The sequence below is a fragment of the Cervus canadensis genome, chromosome 6 (genome assembly GCF_019320065.1).
Source record: "Cervus canadensis isolate Bull #8, Minnesota chromosome 6, ASM1932006v1, whole genome shotgun sequence".
Lineage (NCBI taxonomy): Eukaryota > Metazoa > Chordata > Mammalia > Artiodactyla > Cervidae > Cervus > Cervus canadensis.
The window spans coordinates 70377094-70404052 of NC_057391.1; positions in this window are offsets into that span (position 1 = coordinate 70377094).

Below are 26959 nucleotides of genomic sequence, written 5' to 3' on the forward strand. Positions count from 1 at the left end.
AGCACTGAAACATATATATTACCATATGTAAATTTAGATAGCAGGAAGAAATTTACTGTATGATGCAAGGAGCTCAAATCCAGTGCTCTGTGACAACCTAGAGGAGTGGGATAGGATGGGAGGCAGGAGGGAGGTTTAAGAGGGAGGGGACATACATATACTTATGGCTAAATCATGTTAATATATGGCAGGAACAAACACAATACTGTTAAGCAATCATCCTTCAATTAAAAAAAGTAAATTATAAAAAATAAAAGTTTAAGTTTTGCTTTTTACATTTAAAAATAAATAAATAAAGTTAGGAAATATTACAGCAGAATGACAACTGCCCACAAAGTGGCTGACAACGGTTTAACCTCTTGGATACATTTCTATTGAGTCATGAGACAGGTAGCGCTTTGAAGAAAGTTTTAAATGTCTTCCTTTAATATAATCCTTGTTGTTCAGACAACTTAGCACATTGAAGTCCTTAAACAAAATGAGGAAGCGCATGAAGAGAAGTGAGCCAAGCCAAATGTTCGATATCTCTACCTCCTCCACAACCCTCTCCACAGTGGCCTTGAGACAGGAACAACACTGTCTTAAAGGTACTATGGACAATTGGTTGTTAGATTTCACTCTTAACAACAACAACCATGTCCAGCAGTAGAATAAATAGTGGTAGGTGGGAAGATGAGACTCAGAAGAGCAGTGATCCAGTGAATGGAGGAGGAGAAGATCCAAGACTTCTCTCCTTGAGCTTGTACACACACACAACTACACAAAGATACTAGAGGGTGATGACTCTCAAGGGATGAAAAATGCTAAAACTTTGATAACAGTGAGAAATGCATTCTAATGAGCTTATATGCAAGTTACTGCATAATATTTGAGAACCGTGCCTAACGCCATACCATTATACCCATTTTAGTCTACTTGAAAAATCTGAATTAGTGAAAAGTCTTAATCATATGTGATTTTTAAGGATATACAATTACATTACTTTTTAGTGAGTTGAACACACCAAGTGATTGATACAACCCAGCCAAACGGAGGTCCACAAGATTGACGTTAATGGTTAGCTAATTAGCAATATCAGCAAATAAAACCATTCACAAATTGAAAATTCTTGCTTCCTTCTTCCTATTTGACTATTCATTTAGTCATCTCTGTTCTTCATGAATGATATACAGGTAAACTCCAAACCAGCCCTCTGTTCAAATAAGCATAACTGAATTTTAAAAAACCACACACAAAGTAAAGAATATTATCAAAGTAAATCAGCAAACCTGGTATAAAGGCAGGTTCTATTTCAGCATAAGAGGCGGGCAGAAGCTAGAGTCAGAGTCTAGTCAAGCTGTGTTGACACCTGCGAGTGAAGCCAGTTCTCTGATGTTTTTTTCCAACAAAAACTAATTCTAGTCTAGAAGTCAAGTAAAGCAAGTACTCTGTTACTTTCCAACATAAAATAACTGTAGAAGTCAAGAACATAACTTCCTTCCCCTTTAAGCTCCAGGCATGGTATGCTACTGCTGCTAAGTCGCTTCAGTTGTGTCCGACTCTATGCGACCCCATAGACAGCAGCCCACCAGGCTCCCCTGTCCCTGGGATTCTCCAGGCAAGAACACTGGAGTGGGTTGCCATTTCCTTCTCCGATGGTATGCTAGTTAACTGCTTAACAACCAGCTCTCTAAGTGTAATTCTCACTTGCATTTTGATTGATGTTTTGGTTTTTGTTAGAGAGAAAGATGAATTTAAAATATTTAAGTTGAAACTTTACCAGTTTGCTGATTATGTGAACACATTCTTTGCTGAACTTCTGATAATTTTCTAACAATGGAAGAATATTTTTTCCTCTTTTGTGCTACTCACAATGAAACAGCTACAAACATCATATATTTATATTTAATCTTCATTATTAGCTTTTCCTTCATTACTTTCTTAGGTCTAGATAGACAATTAACAAAATAATAGCTCAAGCCTTAGTTTTTAGTGTTTGCTGATTTCCATTGTGTAAGTTTTCTCACCATAAATCCCTCCAGCTACCAACAGAATGCCAATGAATGCACACTTGGGAAGAGATACACAGTAGCCTAATATTAACTAATTCTCATCACACAGATAAATACAAATAACCTCAAGAGCATAGGGATAATTACAGTATGAAATAATTAAGAAATAACAAGTTTTTCCTTTGTTTTTAATATAACTCATTTCATTGTAAGTTTACATAATTTAATTGTAAGTTTACACAATTTCATGTTGACAATGCTTAACATCCAGCTTGCAAAATCCCAAAAATTTAATAATCAACTCTCAGGGCACAGTAAAGCAGTTTCTAGCACACAACTGGTCCAGACACAGCCTATATATGTAAAATACAATTCTGAACAGAGTAACATGCAACCTACTAGTATCCTCCAACATGTGAGTTTGTGTGAGCTTCAGAGACTTCAGAGAACAGAGCACTATAGCAAAGAGACACAAGGCTAAAAAAAAATTACACAGACTATTTGTAACAATCAAAAAAATATAGGAGTAGATATAATACAAAGCACTGAGTATGTTAGAAAGGGTTGTTACATTAAAAGTATCACAGATTAGGCTTTTACCTACCCACCCAATACCTATTTTCCCTATAGATTAGTCTGCCAATTGCCTGTCAAATATCCATTCTCCCTTCCCTTTTTGCTAAAAGGACACTGCTATTCTTAGAAGCACCCTGAGCCCAATTAATAAATTATACTTTCCAGCCTCCTTTGCAGCCATGTGGCAGTCTGAGCCAATGAAAGTAAATATAAGTCATGGCTTCCAAGAAGACTTTATTAAAGAATTCACTCCGTCACATGATGTTTGTTCCTCAGTCTTTTTCTCCCCCATCTGGAATTCTGTGTCAAGGCCCTGAGACCTGAAGGCTGAGAAAACATGCTTGAGATATTTGGCAGAAAGATAAAAGTCAGGTCCCTGATGACATCCTTGATCACATTGCCATCCCTACCCTGCCTGCCTCCAGCTTTTCATTATGTGAGGAAAACAGAAAACATAGCTAGATTATATCCAAACTACTCTCACTTTGATTTTTCTGCTCCATGCAGCCAAACTTAAAAAGTCTAATTAATAAGGGATCAACATGAGAAGACCAGGAAAGATTGTCAAACAAGAACATGATAAAGTTTAGTGTCACCAGTCCAGCTTAAAACGCATCTGAAAGAGTCCTTCATTAATTCTCACTCAACCACCCACTAGGCATGCACAAGGACCATAAAGGAAAACTAGGGCTGACTGTTAATGTATCCTAAGAATTTGAAAAGGAATTTCAACCAAGTGTGAGGCCATTAAAGTTGGAATGAAAAATAATTGGTGACCTATGGGTCATCCTTTGCTATCAGAAGCATAAGTAACAAGAAGGTAGACAGACACTCTGTCCCTCTGCCACTATATCAGCCAGTGCTTGTTTTCAAATAATAGAAATTCAACACAAATTAGCATAAAAATTCAGGCAGAGAGCAATCTAGGAGCTTGAACTACATTATTAAGACTCAGCTCCTCTTCATGTTTTGATTCTGTGCTTTCTCACATTGACTGTATTGAATGGATTTCAGGTTCCATGAGGTGGCCTGCACCAGCTACAAATCATATTCTCCTGGGCTCAAATGCAAAGAAAAAGAACATCTCTTTCTTTCTTAGTCTCAGAAAATTATGTCTCATTGGCTCTGCCTGCATTATATCCTATCTTTGAAAGAATCACTGTGACCAAGGAAACATGCAATGCTCCGATTTCCCATCCCAGAGCCACCTGCCTCCTCCCTAGAACCAGAAAAGGAGTCCCTTTGAAAATACCTTGAGAAATGGAGTATTTACTGTCATATCAGTAAACAAGAGTGTAACAGTCATCAGCTATTGAAGCCCTCTGATGTGAACCCTAAGGGCACTCAGGAAGGAGAACAATACCTGAGCTGCCAGCCAACAGGCTACAGCCACTCCCTACAGTGAGTCCCAAGGAAATTCAGTTCAGTTCAGTTCAGTTGCTCAGCCGTGTCTGACTCTTTGAGACCCCAAGTGCTGCAGCAAGCCAGGCTTCCCTGTCCATCACCAACTCCCAGAGCTTGCTCAAACTCATGTCCATCAAATGAGTGATTCAATCCAACCATCTCATCCTCTGTCATCCCCTTCTCCTCCTGCCTTCAATATTTCCCAGCATCAGGGTCTTTCCCAATGAGTCAGTTCTTCACATCAGGTGGCCAAAGTATGGAGTTTCAGCTTCAGCATCAGTCCTTCCAAGGAAGCTCAGGATATGAAAAGCGCAGGATACTGGCCCCAGGATAGCTGAGATGCATGTGAAAGGAATGATTTCAGTGAGCCCAGGCTGTTGCATCTTCCCATACATATGCTAAGTTGCTTCACCCTTCTGACTCTTTGGGACACTATGCACTAAATCCCTTGAGATATCTGGTTTTAATTAACAGTAATCGTTTGATGTTTACACTACCTACCCTTTGTTGCTAAACTTCTATAAAACCTGGCTCCTCCCCTCACCTTCTCAGAGCAGTTCTCTCAGGGTTACTTGAGAGGCTGTCCCCTGGGTTTGAAATCCTAAAAACTCCCACCAAATAAAACAACTCTCAGCTTTCAGGTTGTGACTATTTTTTAAGTCGACAACAAGAACTGAGTGGAATTACATCAGTTATTGTCAGTTTCTACCTACCGGGCAGTGAGGACATACAAAGCTACACCTTGGCCACTTTCTCAAATGATTCAATTTTCTGAGACAGAATCACTTTGGGAAAATGTGCTCGAGTGGAACACTTGCTTCCTTATTCCCATCTCATGTCAGCTCTGGAGAATAGAAAAAGAGCAGTCTCTCAAAAAAATTGAATTTGATACCAAAAGAAGGACGAATACATAAAAGAGGGCAAAAACAAGGTCCATTATACTCTTGGTTTCCCTCAGGATAGAAATTCTGAGTTTGCACTAATGAAAAACTGAGCAAGTCCCTCTCCTGTGGTGGGAATTTATTCGGAAATACCACTCCCCAGATTGCTCAGACAGTACTACACCTGTTTTGACTTTACACACACACCGGGAGGCTACAACTTCAAGGAACCAGCTAAGTAGGCAGGTGGGGGAAGGGGCATGAGGTGCAGTCCTCGGTGTACAACCTCGGAGGGAGGTAGAGAAAGGAAGAGCCCTGGATGAAGTCAATGCTGGGGATAATGACTTTTCACCTGCCACAGTGATTCATAGAGTCAGAAGCAGTGGAAACACAATAAGATCCTACCTCAACCAGGCAGTTACCACACCACATGAATGCCTTCCAGACATTAGGAAGCAAATTGGAAGCCCTTCATAACAAAAATAAGAAGATGGAGATATATTTATCAGGTGGCAAAGAAACAAAAACATAAGAGACACAAACCAATTACAAAGATTTAACCAGCAAAGAGAGGCATTTATGTTAACAAAAAGAACAAGCCACCATAAATGTTTATATCAACTATGCAGAGCAAAAACTATTATAACTTCTAAAAATTGATCAAAACTATCATTTCAGATTGACAATAACAAAAATAAAATCACTACCTGTCAAAATGTATCAGTAACATAATATAATTATTTATACTGGAGAATTGTTCTAGTTATTTATTCAGTGGAGAAAGAAAAACCACCTCAGGATGAAGATTTCAAAATTAGTTCTCTCTCCTACCTTTTATTATCCTAATCAGCAACCTACTTGAAACTGAATAGCCTTGAATGGTTCTATCTTTTCACAATGGTCTTTGTTCTACTTACTGTATTCTCTGTTTTTCTTCTTCACTACACCCAGGCTATACTCTTAACTGTGCATGCTTGCTAAGTCACTTCAGTCGTGTCTGGCTCTTTGCCACTCCATGGACGGTAACCCACCAGGCTCCTCTGTTCATGGGATTCTCCAGGTAAGAATACCATACCAGGTTACCATGTCCTCCTATATTCTACCTACCACCTATCCAATTACGTACTTAATATTACATCTTATTGACCTATTGTTTTGACTCAAATAATATTTTAAAGGGGAACTGGTTAATAAGAAAATATAACATAAGGAGCAAAGGTAGAAAGGATCATCCATGCCCCTGTAGAGTGCAGAAGAGAAATACCACATGGAAAGTACTCTAGTTTGTTAGGACTGCTGCAAGGCAGTGCTATAGGCTGGGTAGCTTAAACAACAGACGACACTATGAGACAACATTTCTATGTTATCTCACAGCTGTGGAAGCCAGAAGTCTGAGATCAAGGAGTCAGCAGGGTTGGTTCCTTCCAAGGGCCATAAGGGAAGGATCTGTTCCAGGCCTCTCTTGGCTTGTAGATGGCCATCTTCTCCCCGTGTGTTTTCGCATCTTCTTCCTTCCGTGCATTACTGACTCTGTATCCAAATTTCCCCTTCTTATAAGGATACCAGTCATACTGGATTAAGGCCCACCCTAATGACTTCATTTTAACTTGATTACCTTTTTAAAGACTCTATTTCCAGAAAGTTCACATTCTGAGGTACTAGGGTTCCAGCATATCTTTTTTTTTTTTCTTTTTGGGGGGTTTGGAGAGAGACACAACTGAACCCGTAACAGGAGGGATGGCCCTTCCTAAGAATGGACCAGCATAGAATTGGTGCCACCTGCTATCCAATGAGTAAAGCTTATATCTCTTTAATAAGTCACTTAAAACTGTCACATGAAGAAATTCTTTCCTTCATATTTTTTGCCTTATCACTACTTAATTCACATTATCCAACTCCTCTCCTCTCATAAATCAACTGGATCTATATTTTCCTATCTAATTGAATATTTTGTCACTTAGTAAATAAAGCACATTCCTTCTTAATAAAGCAAAACCAAAGTTACCATACACAGGCACAAGACTGGCATAAAGCCCTTCATAACTGGTCCCTGAATATCTCTAATCTACAGATGGACCCAATGAGTCAGTCTTAGGCTCTGAATCCAATCTTACTAATACACAGTGAATGTAAGAGTCTGGTCTTGAGCTATACTTCTGGTTCCACACTAATAGAAAGCTTCAGGTTGTCAGTAATTGATTTCCTGATTTGTGATCCAGGCTGTCTGTGACTGAATATCTCCTTCTTGCTAATAGATCAAGACCTATTTTGACAGAATCATTCCAAGAAAGTTCAAGCAGCCTCTACAGAAGGGGGTTAACTCAGGCTGGTTGTTCCAGCCCCAGCATGTTCTAAAGAAAAGTCTGATCTGAGAGGACCTGGCTCTTGGTCAGCTCCTGGGAGACAATCTCAGAGCCTTCACCAGTTCACATTTTACCCTTGCTGGTTTTAATCTGTATCCTTTCACTGTAACAAACAATAACTGTGAATGTAACAGCTTTTCTGAATCCTTGCAAGTCCTTCTAGCAAATCATCAAGTCTGAGTATGATCTTGAGGAACCCTGATTCAGAGCCACTTTGAGTGAATACCAAGGACAAGAAGCCAAGTATTTTAGCTTTTTTTAATCCCTGTTGATTTTTGGTATTAAAAACATTTAGAAATTTTATACAATCTATTTTTCTTGGTTTTCACTTACATATCAAATTCTCAATTGAACTGACTATATCTAGAAACTTTTTTAATACCTAAATGAATTGACCAAGAAAATCAACCTCCACAGATTTAGCAAAAGGAAATACTCACACATGTTCACATACATGGGCATAAAAGATTCGGTCCAGTATGACTTGTAAATTAAAAAAAATCAGAAGTGACATACATCCTTCAGCACAGGAATGTTATAATGCATACTTTGTAATATTATGTAGCTGGCCACTGCTATGAAATGCAATCCAAAAAAGATTCGGGGGGATAAAAATCTAGTATGCAGGGCACAGCTTCATTTTTGTAAAAACAAGATGAAATCCTAGTTCTTTTTGTTTGTATAATGGTAGGAAATGAAGTGGAATCTCATCCAGTGGGGACCATGGAGCAAAGAAGGGAGGATGGAATAAGTGGAAATTTCTTTGGTATTATTTAAATACTTTTCAATCATTTTTTGGCTTGGTTTAGTATCACTTTTGCAATTTTCCCAGATTTCCAAAATACCAGACATTCCAACTTTTAACCATTTTGCCTTTATCTTCAATGCCAAAACACCTGGCACTAATCACAAAAGTCAGCAATGTCTGAGTCGCTGTAGCATTTACCTCTACTTCTCCCTCTGAACAAATCTCACCTGAACTGTGGTTTTGGTTTAGCAGATGCGATCTGGCTCACCAGGTGTGAGAATCGGTAGCTGGAGGGGAGCTGGCAGATAGCCTGAATGAGAATGAGCCTCCATTAAAGGTACTTATTTGACCTTATCTTAAAGATCTTTGAAGTATGAATGCCCTATTTTCTCTGGGTCACAAAACAGCCCAAGCAGGACTTCCTCCCATGAACGCTTGAAGCTGGGGGAGCTCTCCACCAAGGAAGAGGAGTGTGAGTGCTGAGCGACCATTACGATATGATAAAGAGCATTTTTCCTAGCTATATTCCTGCTTAGCCAACTGGTGATGTTATCTCATGCAAATTCACTTCTACTCCAGATACTAGTTTTCATCATCTGTAAGAATCTTGAGTAGATCATCTCTAATGTCTTTTACAGCACTACAATTCTAACTGTATATCACAATAAATTAGCTCCATTTTCCTTCACCTGGACACAGTTTTTCCCCCTCTACCCAGCTACTGCTTTCAATCAAATACCCTTGTCATTTCCATCAAGAGAAGAAAAGGTTAGGCTGCTGTAGGGGAAAAAAAAAAAAAAACAGGGTGATTCTTGTGGGGAAAGAATCACCCACCACACAACTCACCTGAAATGAGAATAAATAAATATATTAAATACTTCTCATATTTAAAATAAAGCTACATATCTCATATTAATTGTATTATATAATTCGAACACAGCAATTTATGCCTTTTGATGTTTATCAAGAAGATGAATTAAAACTTTGATTAATGAAAAGAACATGTTTCATATTTATATATTCTCTTTAATCTTTTGTGTGAATACGGAAGGAACGTTAATCTCTGACAAAACAAAAGGAAGCTTCAGTGTGGGGAGAATAAGGAATAGACCACAATGTTAACAGAAATGTAAGAACTCATGATCATTTTCAATTTCTAGGACCAACTTCTAGCTATTCTGAACATTTATTTTTGTCTTTCAATTTGAAGTCCTATCAGGAAATACAAAAAGAAAAACATTCACTTATGGTCTTCATTTCCAAAATAAATTGAGCCTCATTATAAAATATCCACACTCTTCTACTGCAATTAATCTGTTCACAAGAAAACCAAATACAGAAGATTAATGGATCACAAATGAGGGCTGCTGTACATGATAGAATGACTACCATCATCACCTCAGTCATGACACCGCATGACCTAAGTGTTCAGTTCTTCTACAACAAATTGCAACACATAACTGTGGCACTAATTCTGTTTCCAATACAGCTTGGCATTATGTGTTCCTGAAATTTTATTTATATTCTTTTTCACTTTTGCAATTATAAATCCCTGCAGTTAAGGGTCATGGGAAAATGTTGGTAAAGTCTGTCCTATAGCCCTAAATGGGCAGTGGATATCAACAGTATTTGTGGTGTTCTTGGGACAGCTTTTGTGCTTCAAATTGTTTACTAAAGGAGCTAATTTTAGGTTGAATACCAATAACACCTGAAAAGAATAACCTTGAAAAACTACACAAATAGCAACTAAAAGGCAATGTGATATGATGCTGTAATTTAGCTAGGGAGCACATTTAGAGAACAGCTGTAAATCAACAGATTTTATTAAGATTTGAGGTAGGCACAAAATATATAGATGACAAAGTCCTTTTCTTCAAAAAAAAAAACTAACACTCTACATAGGGCCCAGAGCATAGACGAAAACGCTGTAGTTTGGTAAGGAAAGGTATAAACTCACCTGAAATCAAATTGAGAATGTACATTCTAAGAGTCGATCAAAGGAAGGTATGACACAAACCAGAAAGGGTTAAACGTGTATGGCACATACTCAGGGGAGCTTGTTTAGAAGGAAGATGTAACAAATGAAAATATTTTATGGAATAGTAGAAAAGGCCTCAAGTTTGGATACAAAAATTGGAAAGGGCAATAGAAATATCAGATGGAGATAGGCATTTTGACAGACTCTTTCTGATTAATACTTCTTGAGTACTGCTTGGGGCAAGAAAAGTATAGAGATACTCAAGGTACCTGGACTGGGACTCTCGGGGGAAAGATAAGGGTGGCGACACTAGGCACTCAGGTTATCAAGAGATTCTGGAAAAACCTAGGGAGCTTGGAGTATCATGTGTGCATATTCATACTTTGGGGTTCCATTTTAGAAATTCTAACTATTGTACAATGGTGGGTGTTTGTGTTAGTCAGTCAGTCATGTCTGACTTGTTGCAACCCCATGGATGGTAGCCCACCAGGTTCCTCTGTCCATGGAATTCTGTAGGCAAGAATACTAGAGTTAGTTGCATTCTCTTCTCCAGGGGATCTTCCTGACCCAGGGATCAAATCTGGGTCTCTCACCTTGCAAGCAGATTCTTTACCATCTGAGCCACCACTTTAGAAATTCCAACCATTGTACAACAGTAGCAAACAATATCATTGCTGCATACCTTCTGTGATTAACCTCAAGGCAATTCCTCCTCAATCTGGTTGGTGTTGCATAACACTTTTAAATACCTACACATGAGCCTGACTCATATTTTAAAACTCTGAAAATTACTTGTACAACCAAATCCTTGATATCAGCTTCTTTTTTTGTTGTTGTTTCTTTCACTTAAAGGTATATTTAAAACCTTTCAATAGCAACCATAATGGGATAGCTGGTAATCAAACTAATCACCCCACGAATGAATTACAATATTTTTAAATAACTATGGGCATTGGAGGGAATGGAACTTTGGCACATGTGAGAAGAAAGGAACGGGTGGTGAGATTTATCATATTCATCTGTCTCTTTCCTTGAGGTTGCTTTCTAGTTTCCTGTAAACAGAGGTAAACCCCTAGCAGAAATATGGAGGTCTAAACGGGCTATGGAGAAAGAGTTTGGGGGTTAGGTGGCCAACGCAGCTGGCACTTGAAGATTAAAATCACAGAAGATAAGGAGCCTCAGGAAAGCAACCCCACGATCTGTATAGAAATCCCGCTCTGAAGTCACTGACTAACACCTGAACTTCACATTGAAGAGTTTGAGCATAAAAGAGGTAATTTCTAGCACATTCGGTAAGGCAAGAAAGAAAGAAAAGCCATTGAGTTTGTCATCCAGTCTCAGACAATGTGATCATCTATTAGAACATTCCACTAAATCTATTAAAAAAAAAAAAGCCTTTAGAACCAATAAGTGGGCTTAGCAAGACCATAAGATACAAAAATCAATTGTATTTGAACATACTCAAACAATTAACAATTATAAACAAATTAAAGAAACATACTATTTACAATAGCACCTCAGGAGCAAATCTAACAAAATAAGTATAGTTATTTTATATTGAAAAATATACAACAGTGATTAAAGGAATCACATTTAGGATAAAGCACAGCTAAACAAATGGAGACACACACTTTTCATTGATCAGAAGACTGTCGTCAATTTTTCCCAAATTGATCTTTAGACTCAACATCATCTCAGTGAAGGGCTTCCCTGGTAGTTCAGTGGTAAACAATTCACCTGCCAATGCAGGAGACACAGATTCTATCCCTGAGTTGAGAAGATCCCCTAAAGAAGGAAACAACAAACCACTCCAGTATTCTTGCCTGGGAAATTCCATGGATAGAGGAGCCTGGCAGGTTACAGTCCATGGGGTCACAAAAAGTTTGGACATGATTCAGCCACTAAAAACAAAACAAAATCTCAGTGAAAATCCTAGTATTTTTAGTAAAGAACAACAAACTGTTTCTAACATTTATGTCAAAGGCAAAGGGTTAAGCAGTCAAAACAATTTTTTTAAAGAAGAGCAAAGCTGGAGAACTCCTATTACCTAATTTCAAGAAAATATGAAACTCTAGTATCCAAGACAGCGGAAGTACAAGTGAAAGAATAGACACAGATGAACATAGCAGAGTAAAGGCTCCAAAAATAGGCTCATGGAAACAAGACCAATAGACTTTTGACAAAGATGTTAAGGAAATTCAATGCAGAAGACATAGTCATTTAAACAATTGGACATGTGTATGAAAATAAAATATTCTCAAGAAATGAGAAATAACCAAGCATCCATCAGAAGAGGAATGGATAAACTGTGGTGTACTCATTCAATTGAATATTACACATGACTAGAAAAGAACAAATTTCTAAATACTCAAGAAAATGGATAAATTTCACAGACATTATGTTAGAAGCCAGACATGAAAGACTATATACTCGTGTGATGCCATTTATATGAATGTCTACAATAGGTAAAACTAGCTCATGAAAGCAGACATCAAAATAATGATTTTGTTTGAGGAGTACCGATGGAAGAGAAAGAGAAAGCCTTACTTCCCTGGTGGCTCAGACAGTAATGTGGGAGACCTGCGTTCGATCCCTGGGTTGGGAAGATCCTCTGGAGAAGGAAATGGCCACCCACTCCAGTACTCTTGCCTGGAAAATCCCATGGACAGAGGAGCCTGGTAGGCTACAGTCCATGGGGTTGCAAAGAGTCAGACACGACTGAGCAACTAAACTTTCTTTCTTGATCTGATAGCAGTTACACAGGCATATACACGTGAAAACATTCAATAAAATGAACCCTTAGGATTTGTGCACTTTACTGTATTTATGTTGTATGTCTCAATTTTAAAAGTAGGAAGGAAGGGGGAAAGAAGAGGAAGGGAGAAAGGAAGAGAAGGGGAGAGAAGGGGAGGGAAGGAGAACTTTATATATTGCTGTGGCGTGATGATGTGATCTCCAGGATATGGTGTCAAGTAAAAAATTGAAACTCAGAACAATATTTATGACATGACACTTTTATCTAAGAATGGAGACAGGGAGATACCAATATGTATATTTATCAAAAAGTAACAATTGAGGAATAAACCAAAAATAAATAAACTGCTCCATACAGGGCAGGAAGACAATAGAGTGCAGGCAACAAGGATGAAAGCTACATCTCTGAATGGACCTTGTTTATTGTTTATATTTTGGAGCCATGTAAATGATCTTACATAATTTTTAAGATAGATTTTTTAAAGTGCTCTGTAAAATAAAATTAATAGTATGAATATATAGAGAAGAATTATTTCAAGTGACTCTAAAACATAACATTTGAGTGTATCTCCCCGTGAGAATGTATAAAAGACAAAAGAACTGCCAAGAAATCACAAACTGTATTCATGCTTTAAGTCTTTTGCTAGGATAGCAGGAGAGGGCGCTCTTGAGAGCTGTGAAGCCTAGAAATCTACCCTAGCCGTACACCTCCACAGGAGCTTCCTGCTAACCACAAAACATCTCATCTCATTAAAATATGAGTAACAATAACAAGGAAATATAAAAAGATGAAAAAGAGCATGATAACTTTCTTACAGATAGTGAAAACACCAGAAAAATATTGACACAAAACAGGTTAAGAAGCGCAACTTAACATTTCAGCTGAGAATTTTAAACCTTTATGTACCAACTGAAACTGTAAAGGAGAAATACCAAAGCTCAAAGAAGAGATGATCAGACAAGAGGAAGTAATAGTTGATAACAGGAGGATAGGCAAGATGAACTGACAGTGCTCAGAAAAGAAAAAGAAAAAAAAAATGACAAAGCCATTTCAGAAATAAAGACTAAATTATAAAAAAATACAAGGAAGAACAGACACCATCAGTAAGAATAGAGAGGATAGAAAATCAAACAAAATACAAAGTAAAATAGAAAGAGGCAAAAAGGACTACATTTAAAAAGTCAGGACTTAGATGCCCATCAACAAATGGATAAGGAAGCTGTGGTACATATACACCATGGAATATTACTCAGCCATTAAAAAGAATTCATTTGGATCACTTCTAATGAGATGGATGAAACTGGGGCCCATTATACAGAGTGAAGTAAGCCAGAAAGATAAAGAACATTACAGTATACTAATACATATATATGGAATTTAGAAAGATGGTAATGATAACCCTATACACAAAACAGAAAAAGAGACACAGATGTACAGAACAGACTTTTGGACTCTGTGGGAGAAGGCGAGGGTGGGATGTTTCGAGAGAACAGCATCGAAACATGTATATTATCTATGGTGAAACAGATCACCAGCCCAGGCTGGATGCATGAGACAAGTGCTCGGGCCTGGTGCACTGGGAAGACCCAGAGGGATCGGGTAGAGAGGGAGGTGGGAGGGGGGATTGGGATGGGGAATACATGTAAATCCATGGCTGATTCATGTCAATGTATGACAAAAACCACTACAATATTGTAAAGTAATTAGCTTCCAACTAATAAAAATAAATGGAAAAAAAATTAAAAAATTAAAAGCCAGGACTAAAAGATTATAGATAGATTTATATACCCCTGGTCTTTCCAGGTGGCGCTAGTGGTAAAGAACCTGCATGTCAATGCAGGAGCTATAAGAGATCCAGCTTTGAACCTTGGGTCAGGAAGATCCCCAGAAGAAGGGAATGGCCACCCACTCAAGAATTCTTGCCTGGAGAATCCCATGGCCAGAGGAACCTGGCAGGCTACAGTCCATGGGGTCGCAAAGAGTTGAACGTGACTGAGCACACACGCATTTACTTTTGCCTTTGTTCACACATCATTATTACAGTGTGGTCTTTTTGTCTTACACTACCTTGTGACCTTGTCTGATTTTGGTATCTGTGATGTGTGAGTTCAACAGCAGAATATCATGGGCCAATTCCTATCACTGAATAACACAGGCAAAAGCAGAAATGAATGAGTTAAAACAGAAACTCAATACAACAAATAAACAACCGCAACAGAGGATGAGATGGTTGGATGGCATCACCAACTCAATGGACATGAGCTTGAGCAAACTCCAGGAGACAGTGAAGGACAGGGAAGCCTGGCACGCTGCAGCCCTGGGATCACAAAGAGTCGGACACAACTTAGCGACTAAACAATGTATACAGTCATTTTACTATGTCATGGGGGTGGCGGGAAAAGGTGCAAAGCAGAATGAATAAATAGATGAGAAGAGAAACAAGTCCTTACTTGAGGGAGTTTTGCTAATTCCTCTTCAAAGACACATTTTATAAATATCTAATATTGGTAATTAATAATTGACCATTTTAATAGTCACAAAAGGAATCTCTTTGTGTTTGATTGTCACTGTAGAAGACTACATGAAGTAATTTAACTTTTTATTTTATATTAAAGTATATCTGATTAACAGTGTTGTGATAGTTTCAGATACACAGCAGAGCAACTCAGCCAAGCCTATACATGTATCCACTCTTCCCCAAACTCCCCTTCCATCCAGACTGCCACATGACCTTGAGCAGTTTCCTATGCTATAGAGTAGGACCCTGTTGGTTATTCACTTTGAACATAGCAGCCTGTACCTGTTCAGCCCAAACTCCCTAACCATCCCTTCCCCGCCTCCCCTTCCCCTCTAGTAACCATAAGTTCATTCTCTACATTGGTGGGTCTGTTTCTGTTTTGTAAATAAGTTCATTTGTATCATATCTTTTTAGATTCTTCATGTAAGGGATATCATATGATATTTCTCTTTCTCTAACACTATTGAGATAATTTTTAAAACTTTAACACAAACCTTTCTAGACTAATAGAATCACAGGCTCTAATTTTACAAATCTCTCTTTTTCTAGCATCAACTGCTAAAATTTGCAGAGCAAAAACATTTTCCTAAAAACAAGATGTCAGCTACTACTTATGGGAAAAGTGCTGCTAGTTTTCAATAACATAACATAAGGTAGATAAATGAGAGAAAGAGAGACGGAGATAGAACAGAGTTTGAGGAAAGACATACATTTTCTTTGTATGCTTTTTTCCCTACTGTTATGAGTCAACAATATAATTTTTTAAAGTAAGAGAAAAATATAAGGATTTTAGAAGGCTCTGGAAATGAGTTCAATAATCAAGGAGACAAAGCATCGCCTTCCTACAGGGTTTTTCCCATCAGTCTCTAAGCACACCTATTAATAGAAGTGACTTCAGTGACTCATCACTTTCTTTTGTGAGAAGAACCACGAGTCTCACCAGCAGTGCCATGGGGACCTTTTGCAATGCAGGTATTACAGGGGGTGTAGCCAGAAATAATGTATTCTATAGAGTTTCCAAGTTGGTTACACAGTAAACAGTCTGAATGGAACAAAATGAGAAAGGGAAGCCAAATGAAAAGGAAACCAAGGCAGAAACTACAGTGAGGTGGATCTTCAGTAACAAAAGGAAGGAATAACTCTCTGAGCAAATTCTGGGGCTTCCTATAGCTTTCCAGGCACAATCTTCCCCCTCAAGCATGCCACACTTGAGGTGGGCAAGTTGAAAGCCATTTCTGTTTGGTACATCCAAAGATGACACTCTGATTCTTCCAGAAACTAATACACAACAGGTATCAAAAATAACCTACCTGCTGATCCAGAGCTTGTGGAGCATATCACCTTGGTGACCACACTAGATAGACAGATAGATGGATAGATATTTTTCCCTCCGTGTTTTAAATTGCTAAAATGCTGAGCATGTTTTGCTTTTTCCTACAGTACACCACATACTCAATCCAGATAAAAGACTTAACCATGTAGACAATAGAAAATTGTCACACTTACATAGAGCACAAGTCAGCCTTTCTCTGTAAATGGCTGCCTGGATAGTGTTACCTGAAGGGGAAAGAAATGTTCACCCCGAAAAGTACCTCCCTGATTGTCCTGGCACATTGTAGGCCAGTTTTGATTTCTGAACGTTTGTGGCATAAATGCTACCCAATTGAGCAGGCCATAATAAAGCAGATTTAAACAAGAAGACTGAGGGCCTGGTGTTCTTGGTGGTTAAATTTTTACTAAATAATCAAAACTAGGATTAATAGGATGAACATTATTATAAGATTTCTTAACAAAGAGAACATATTTCAAAGTATTTTATACACCAACAATGTACAAACAACAAACACTGAATTTCCAACATCCAAATGAAACTTACCCCAAATGGTAACAATCTAGAACTTGAAATGCATTTTTTAATTATATCAGGGGTATAAACCTGCTCTGCTATATGATGGGTAGTTCCTCAGACCAGCCCAAAAGAGATATTTTTCCCTCCTGATCAAACTTTTTTCTCTAGTTCATGTCCATCAACATATACCTTGGCTCTCTCCATATATCTAGTTCCCATTCACTTTTCAATCTGAGATGTGCTACCCTCTAGACAACTCTTCTCAAATTGTTTCCAGTACAGTCACTCTTCACTCCCTCCATACTCCCCTCCTTCATATGTCCCAATTTGGGTCCCCTCCATACTAGCCCCCACTCTCAGAACCCAGTCCAGAAATGACACAAAGCAGAACTAATTGCCAACCATGGTCCAACAGCTCACCAGGAAAAGCACGCCCTTTGGGGCAAGTACTGATGGAGAAGGAGGGCTTATTCAGGGACACATCCCATTTACAACTTCTGATCTGTATAATTGGAAAAGTCATGGTAAAGGACTGAGGAAAAATCCAGAGGGGTTCCTGAATCTTACTAGAGGATCTTTCAGATCAATGACTCCACCTGGTTGACATCCAGAGCTTCCTCAAGTTACTCTTAACAGGGAGGAAAGACCAGTCTTTTCAAAAGACCTAGATGAAGCAAAGCAAGAGAACAGAAACAGTGCAGGTCATGCTGTTATCAGAGGGGGAGAACAAGTTGTCCCAGATACCAAACCCAACGTGGACCACTGAGACCATGGAGAAGATGGTAGAAGACAGAGGCTGACCCAGTATAAAAATATGATCCTAAAGGGAGAACAGGCAGCAGGAAAGAAATCTCTCTATTGGAAAGAGATAGTCAACCAGGAGCCAACGGAAAACCCTGCCACATTTCTTCAACACTCAGAGGATGCCTCTGAATCTATACCACCACTGACCCTGAGTCATTGGAAGGGAATGCAATCCTGAGGTCATATTTCATTTCCCGAAGTGCCCCCAACTTTAGGTGTAAACTTCAGAAACTGGAAATAGGACCATATACCCCTACCTCTCACCTGGTTGAGGCTATCTACCAGGTGTTCAATAACTGAGATATAGAGGAGGAAAAGTCAGAGCATTAAAAGGTCCAGAGGTAAGCCCACCTACTTACTGTTGCCCTCCATCCTCAACTGGTTGGCACAGGGAATCTGGACTAACTGCCCACAGAAACCCTCGAGTCTGGTGAGCCACCCTCAGCCCCCACCAAAGGATAGCAAGCCAAGGAACAAGGAACAGTCAGTGCATGCACCTATGTAAACAAGAGGGAACACTGGAAAGGAGAAGGCCCTCATCGCCCCCAAAGGGGAATGGAAATGGCAGATCCCAGCTTCCACTCTTGAAGGCAGATGGTCCAAATAAAGGAAGAAAGATGAAGCCAGGGCCTCCTAAGCTGGCAGTCCAATTGACCCTCAAGGAGACCCAATTGACACTGGATGTAGGGGGGTGCGCCTATTAAATTCTTAGTCAACACTAGTGCCATTTATTTGGTTCTGAATACCAGATCAGGTAAACTCAGTCACAGAGCTGTAAAATTATGGAGGTATCAGGGAAGGCCCAAGAATGGGCATTCATAGAGCCATCAGAATGTAAACTGGATTAACACATGCTTACCCATTCCTTCCTGTATGTCTCCAAATGCCCTATACGCCTACTGGGAAGAGCTATCTTACATACATTGAGGGCTAGTGTTCACATGATGGGAGACAGATTAGAGATTGGTGCCCCCTTAGACAAAGGGTACCAGATAATGTTTAATGGCTGAGGACAGACCTCTGCAGACAGAATGAGTCAACCTCCCTGGAGTCAGAAATAGATAAAACAAGCTATGGGAGCCAGTCCCATGCTAGTCCATCTAAAATCTAACATACATGGCCCAAAAGGAACAGTACCCTCTCCATCAGAACACCTTGCTGGCCTTGCCTCTGTTATACAGGGCTTAACTGACCATGGTCTTATTAGACCTGTGACACCCCCATTCTTTCTGTTAAAAAAACCCAGTGGGGAATACTGGATGATACAGGACCTAGGGCAGTCAGTGAAGCTCCTGAGGATATATATCCAGTAGTTTCTAATCCCCATACCGTGTTGGTTACTCTACTAGCACCAGAATGTGGTATTCTGTGCTAGATTTAAAAGATGCCTTCTTCTGTATTCATTAGCCTCAGTGTCACAAGAAACATTTGCTTCTGAGTTGCAGGACCCAAACATGCAACACAAACAACAATCTTGCTGGACAGTCTTGTCCCAAATGTTCGAAATTTCCCCACCATTTTTGAGGAAACTTTAGCTAAACACCTAAAAGATCTACATCTGGAGGAGGGAACCCTCTGCCAGTATGTGGACAATACTCTGACCACAAGTTCTGCTAAGGGGGCCTCTGACAAAAATACTATTAACACTCTGAATTATCTAGCCAATAAAGGATATAAGAAGCCCAAGAAAGAGGCTCAAATATCACAAGCTAAGGTGACCTACCTAGGCTTCGTTCTCACAGTAGGTAAGAGAACCCTACCCCAGGAAAGGAAAGAAGCTATTTTTGCAACGTCACCTCTCCTAAAACTAGGAGACCACCTAGGGGTTCCCTGGGATGATCAGATTTTGATGCATCTGATACCCAACTATGGTCTAACAGCTAGCCTTCATGTGAAAAATTTAAGGAAAAAGATGATGATCCTTTTGGGTGGAATTCAGAATGTAAAGGGACCTTTCAAGAATTGAAAAAGCAATTACTTCAGGCCCCTGCCTTGGCCCTCACAGATTTAGCTAAACCCTGTGACCTTTACATTCATGAGAAAAGGGGAATCACCTTCAGGGTATTAGCTCAAAAACTGGGACTCCTTACTCTGTTGGTTGCTTATTTCTCTCAACAATTAGATCAAACCACAAAGGGATAGCCTCCTTGCCCACAGGAAGTAGCAGCCACTACAGTCCTAAAGGAAGCCAAAAAGTTAAGCAGTTTGGTAAGCTGGTCATTAAATGGATTTTATACCAGGTCAGGCTGTACTGAGTTCTAAGGAAATGGAATGGCTATCTCCTGGAAGTTTGATTCAAGTTCAGGCTCTGCTTTTAGATAACCCAGTGGTTACCATAAAAGCCTGTTTCACACCAAATCCTCCCACCCTGCTACCCACAGAAATGGAGCCCCTGGTGCATGACTGTACAGAAACCATAGACACAATCTAGTCCAGTCACCTTGACTTGGGAAGTGAGCTTCTGCCAAATGCCAAAGAAAAATGGTTCACAGGCTGAAGCAGTTTTATCAGAGACAGGGAAAGGTTGGCAGGATACACAGTAACCTCATAGACCTACGTCACAGAAACAAGAAATCTACCTCCAGGGACTCCTGCCCAAAAGGCCAAGCTGGCAATACTTGCCAGAGTCTTAATGTTCAGGACAGGGAAGCTCTTAAGTTTTTACACAGACTCTTTGTAGGTGTATGTCACCCAACACACACACGGGGCTATTTGAAAGAAAAGAGAGATGTTTACTGCACAGAATAAACAGGTGAAACGTGGCTTAAGGATATTCACGTTCTCAGAAGCAGTACAGCTTCAAAACTAGGTGGTGGTGATTCATCGTTGGGGGCCGCTAATTGGGGGTACAGAGGTAATAAAGGAAAACAAAACAGCAGACCAAACTACCAACAGGGCAACCCAAGAACCAGCAACTTGGCTACATCCACTCACACCTTGAAAGCCAGATCCATCCAATTATTATCCAATCCACACAAAGGAAGATTAGAAAAAGCCCAAAGAAAGAACTTCAACAGAGACCAAGGAGGCCAAGTGTGGCTAGTTAATGAACATGGCAATACTGCTCTCCTCAAATTGCAGCTTCTCAAGCCATCACGGACGCTCATCAAGGAGCTCACTACGGGAAGGAGGCCCTATGTAACTGGTTAGTTGAGGTCATGGTAACTCCTGGCATTAAAAGTACAGTCAGTCAGATAGTTGAGACATGTCCCATCTACACAATGAACAACCCCAACACTACTGGTGTGACCCTCTCTCTGACCTGAAGCTTCTCTCCTGAAAACCACTAAAAATGTGAACAGGGATACTCAGGCCGGGGCAGTGAGCCCAACAGCAGGGCACAACTGTGCCTTCAGGCAAAAGACCTAGATCCCTTTGTTTTCAGGAAAAATTTGACTTGTGACTATTATTTTCTTGCTAATACATGGGCCAAGCATCTGAAATTGTCTGGTGTCCTTTGTCTCCCAAAGGTTAAATAGTTTCATCTGAAGTAGAAACCACCCAAAGGTGGTCCCTAGGGATAGAGTCTGGACTGAGGCCTGGTGACCATCACACACATCTAAAGGCATTTGGGGAGAAACTCTTTCCCTCCACCTGGGGTTCTGACAACACCCAAACTCATCAGGAAGACAGACCCATGTCCCTTAGTGCCCTCAAGAACAAGGATCAGGACAAAAGACAGAGAAGGGATTTATCACCGGCAAAGCCCATTAATAATTCTCATAAAGATAGGCTCTGGGAAATAAAATAACATCTAACCTTTTTTTTTTTTAATTTCCCTTGGTGCCTTGTCTAGTTTCACTTGCTTGTAGGAGCCCACACTGAGGCCTTACCTGGCCCTTCAGACCAGAGTTCCTGGTGCAAAGCTGCTGTGCCGACACCTCAGTAGCGCAGGCCATTCAAAATGGCGGCAGCGGGCCGTGTGCAGACATTGCATCCAGCACCACCACCTGGAGCCTGAGCAGCTCACCTGCGGCTGCCCCCAGGAGAACGCTGCTCCCCCTCCCCGCCTCTGACAAGAACCCTAGGAGGCAGCCCCACCCACAGCCTGCCTGTCGGGAAGTGTGTGCTCTAGAGCGTGAGGTCGCACCTCTTCATTCTTTGATCAAAAGAAAAGAGTTTTCCTTCACTTCTGACCTGGACTTGGTCTATTCTATTGGCTCTAGTGACACCAAGCAGGAGGATCCTTGCTGAGGATGGACTTGAAAGGGTCAGTAACAACTTTTCCTCTCCATCCCATTCTTGACTCCACAACAGAAACTGAAGTCCATTTTTGGTTCCTTGACCATTCCATGCTTCCTCCTGCCTCAGAACCCTTATCCTCTCTGCTGGACTCCTCTGCCTGAAACTCTCTCCCTCTTTCATTATTTTCTACTCAGAACACCCAATTCCCATACAGGTCCAGCACATATGGTTGTACAGGCTGTGGACTGAACAACTCCAGAACTCCATTCACATCTGAGTCTATATGACCACCATCCTCTGGACCTTTGTAGTGTCTACATGATAGGTCTACACAGTCATACATGATAGCTCTGGTCCACCAGTGTTATCCATACAGTTCTTGCTCTTTCCTTAAGTCTCTGCTTGCTGCTGGTGCTAAGGTGCTTCAGTTGTGTCCAACTCTGTGCAACCCCATAGATGGCAGCCCACCAGGCTCCCCCGTCCCTGGGATTCTCCAGGCAAGAATACTGGAGTGGGTTGCCATTTCCTTCTCCAATGCATGAAAGTGAAAAGTGAAAGTGAAGTCGCTCAGTCGTGTTGCTGGAGTGGGTTGTCATTGCTAGAAGTTCCCTTTCTTCAGAAGTTCTGGACTTCCCCTCTTGATCAAAGTTATGACCTGTCTTCTGTCCTCCTTTGGAACATCATGATATTGAAGACAGCCCTTTTCACAGAATATTGTAACCATCTGTTTTCCTCTGCTAGCCCCTGCTAGACTGTTTATGGTTCAGCATGTCCAAGCCAAGCTCAATAACTTCTCCTCACCCCCACCTCACTCACCCAGTCATTCACTTTCCATCACCCAAACTTCCCTTCTTCTGTATTTTCTGCTTCAGATGAAACTATTTATTCACTCAATTCTTCAACCCATTCTTTGACAATATTCTCATTTTACAACCAAAATTAATTAGTAACCACAGCACTTTTACAAAGACTTCCAAGATAGCACATACCAACCTGAGTTATATTGTAACTTTTGCTTCACATGCTAATTTCTTCACAAACCATGAACTTATTAAAGACACAAGACTTCCTCCCTTTCACCAATACCTCACATAATGCTTGGAACTATTCTGTACTAATATCTTAGCAAACTACAAATCCAAATAAACCATTTTTAGGACCCTGTTCATTCATTCTTATGTCTTGGGACACTGGTTCTTTTAATTATATCTTATTCATTTGAAATTTGGCTTTCATTCAGAGAAATACTAAAAAGGGAATTTTTCTATAATCAAATGAACATTTTCTCATATAAATAAAAATATTTTTAGTGTACATTCACATTTATCACTATTTATGAAATCTACCTCATTGCTGAAAATTTAACTGGCATAAAATAGATATTGGCAGTTACGGTGACAAAAGGATGTTGTTTAGAAGAACACCATATATAGTAAAGCAGTCCAAAAATAAAATCAGAATTCTAAAAACGGTTCTTTTAAGTAAATTTCCATCACTTTGTTGATAACAAAACATTCTTATTTGTTAGAGATATAAAAACATAAATGTTTCCTTTTAACAATAAAAACTCTCCCTACAAAAGAAAATTAAATAGCTACTGTTTGAGTCTGGGCTCTGATGCTTACTGATTTGGGGATCTTGGACAAGTCAATTAATCCTACAAAGCCTCAGTATACTTATCTGTAAACAAAAGAGAAGTAATCATAACATGATCTCACAGAGTTAAATATCAAGATTAAATGTGAATTGGTAAGTAAAGGTGATTTCTAAACTCTAAAGTGTTAGGTCACCATTATAATCACTGTTATTATGATTCCTACAAGGTAAATGGCTTTCCAAAGAATGACCCAGTCCCCATATGGATTTAGCCCTCACTTCCTGTAGTTACTTATTATTGGAGCTGGCTGTGAAAGACAAAGTTTCAGGTAGTGTTATCATGAAATTGGATAAGGAAATATAGTATGTACAAACAAAATGTACATGTACACTAGTATTTTGGCATAGAGTATATTTGCATTGAATATTTTCATGATTTTTAGGAAATTAAGCCGTAGGAAACCAATGATCCAAGTCTTGCTTTCAGCCACCAAATAGTATAGAACAGAGTAAATATTTCAGGCTTTGCAAACCATATGATCTCTGGTATCACAACTACTCAATTCAGATTGCAAAAACAGCTGTAAACAATATGCATATGCATGAGAATGACTGTTTTCCAATAAAACCTTACTTATGCACTTGAAATTTTGAATTTTACATTATTCTTAAATGACCATGAAGTATTATTCTACTTTTGATTTTTGAAACCATTTAATAATGTGAAAACACTTAGCCCATGGAATGTACTAAAAACAGGTGTCAGGCCAGATTTGGTCAATGTGCCAACCCCTAGTATAAAAGACAACATCTCAAATTGAAGATTATACAAATAAATAGAAAGATATTCAGTGTTTGTGGATTGGAAGAATTAATGTTGTTAAAATGGCCATAGTACCCAAAGCAATCTACAGATTTAATGCAGTCCCTATCAAAATACCCATGACATTTTCCACAGAACTAGAACAAATACTCCTAAAATTCATATGAGACTACAAAAGACCGCAAATTGTCAAAGCAATCTTGAGAAAAATGAAAGCTAGAGGAATCAGGCATCCTGACTTCAGACTATCCTGCAAAGCTATAATAATCAAAACAGTATGGTACTGGCACCAAAACAAACACAGATCAATGGGACAGAATAGCCCAGAAATAAACCCACACACCTATGGTCAATTAATCCACAACAAAGGAGGCAAGAATACATAATGGAAACAAAACAGTATTTTTAATAAGTGGTGCTAGGAAAACTGAACAGCTATAGCTGTTCAGAATGAGACTGCAAAAAGAATGAGACTAGAATATATCCTCAGACCATATACAAAACTCAAAATGGACTAAAGACCTAAATTTAAGACCTCGAACCATAAAACTCCTAAAAGAGAATATAGGCAGAATACACTTTGACATAAGTTATAGCAATATCTTTTTGGATCTGTCTACTAAGACAAAAGAAAAAAACAAAAATAAACAAATGGTACCTAATTAAGCTTAAAAGCTTTTGCCCAGCAAGGGAAACCACTGACAAAATGAAAAGGCAAGCTACAAATAGGAAAAAATATTTTTAAATTATATGACCAACAAGGGGTTAATATCCAAAATATATAAACAGCTAGTACAACTTAATTTATTTAAAAAAATATTTTTTAAGTGGGTGTGCATGCTAAGTCACTTCAGTCATGTCCAATTCTTTGTGATCTTATGGACCATAGCCAGGCTTCTCTATCCAAGGGATTCTCTAGGCAAGAGTACTAGAGTGGATTGCTATGTCCTCCTTCAGGGGATCTTTCAGACCCAGGTATCGGACATGTATCTCTTACATCTCCTGCACTGACAGGCAGATTCTTTACCACTTGTGGCAAAGACTTTAATAGACATTTTTCCAAAGAAGACATACAGATGCCAAAAAGGCACATGAAAAGATGCTCAACATCCCTAAATATTAGAGAAATGCAAAGCAAAACAAGAAGATATCACCTCACACCTGCCATAATGGCTATCTATCATCAAAAAGTCTACAAATAACAAATGTTGGAGAGGATGTGGATATAAGGGAACCTTGTACATTGTTGGTGGGAATGTAAATTAAGGCAGTCACTATGGAAAACAGTAGGGAGGTTCCTCAAAAAATTAAAAATAGGACTACCATATGATCTAGCAATTCCATTCCTGGGTATGTATCCAGAAAAAAAAAAAATGAAAACTAATTTGAAAAGATAGATGTACTCCCAATGCCCATAGCAGCATTATTTGCAAAAGCCATGATATGGAAGCAATCCATGTTACCATCAACATATGAATGGATAAACATGTGGTATACATATTCAATAGAATATTACTCAGCCATAAAAAAGAATAAAATTTTGCAACAACATGGATAGACATGGAGGGTATTATGCTTAGTGAAACTTCAGGAAAAGATCAATACTGTACATTATTACTTACCTGTATAATCTTAAAAAAATAAAATAAAACAAATAAATACAACAAAACAGAAACAGATCACAGATGCAATAGAACAACCTAGTGGTTACCAGTGGGAAGAGAGATGAGGGAGGGGTAAAATAGGGGTAGGAAATTAAAAGGTATAAATGACTATGTATAAAATAAATGAGATACAAGGGTATATTGTACAGCACATGGAAAACAGTCAACATTTTATAACTTTAAATGAAGTGTAACCTATAAAAAATATTTAGTCACTATCCTATACAAGTGAAATGAATTCAACATTGTAAACCAAATATATTTTACTTAAAAAATAAGCATATAAGTAAATAAAAGATAACAGCTCACATTGGACAGTTTTCTCATAAAAGCAATGCAGGTTAACTCCTTTTGGTGTAGTAATTCAGCCAAGTTTGGCAGTTTTCTAAATTAGAATACTTTTGAGATTATATTATATATAAAATTCTTGATTGTTTCTATAAACATTGTCAGAGGAAATTGGAAGTAGCTATCCCACAGGAGGTCACTGTCTACTTTAATTTAACGTACAACAAAATATACTTATACATATCCTGTAACACATCATCTGTCTTCAGGAGGCATATCATGTAATCTGGAAAGACTTATATATAGTGATTTCTCATGATACATTTACATCTGCAAAATCTTTTCATCTAGTTTATTTATTCTATTTCCCAGGCAGTGTAATGAGAGTGTGGTACAGACAGCCACTCAAACCATGCTTTAATCCCAGCTTCCCACTTAATACCTGTGTAACTTAAAGAGAATTTGTCAAATTCTTTAAAATTATTTCTTCATTTGCAAGACAAGAAAAATGACAGGAGTATTTACAGAGTTGCTTC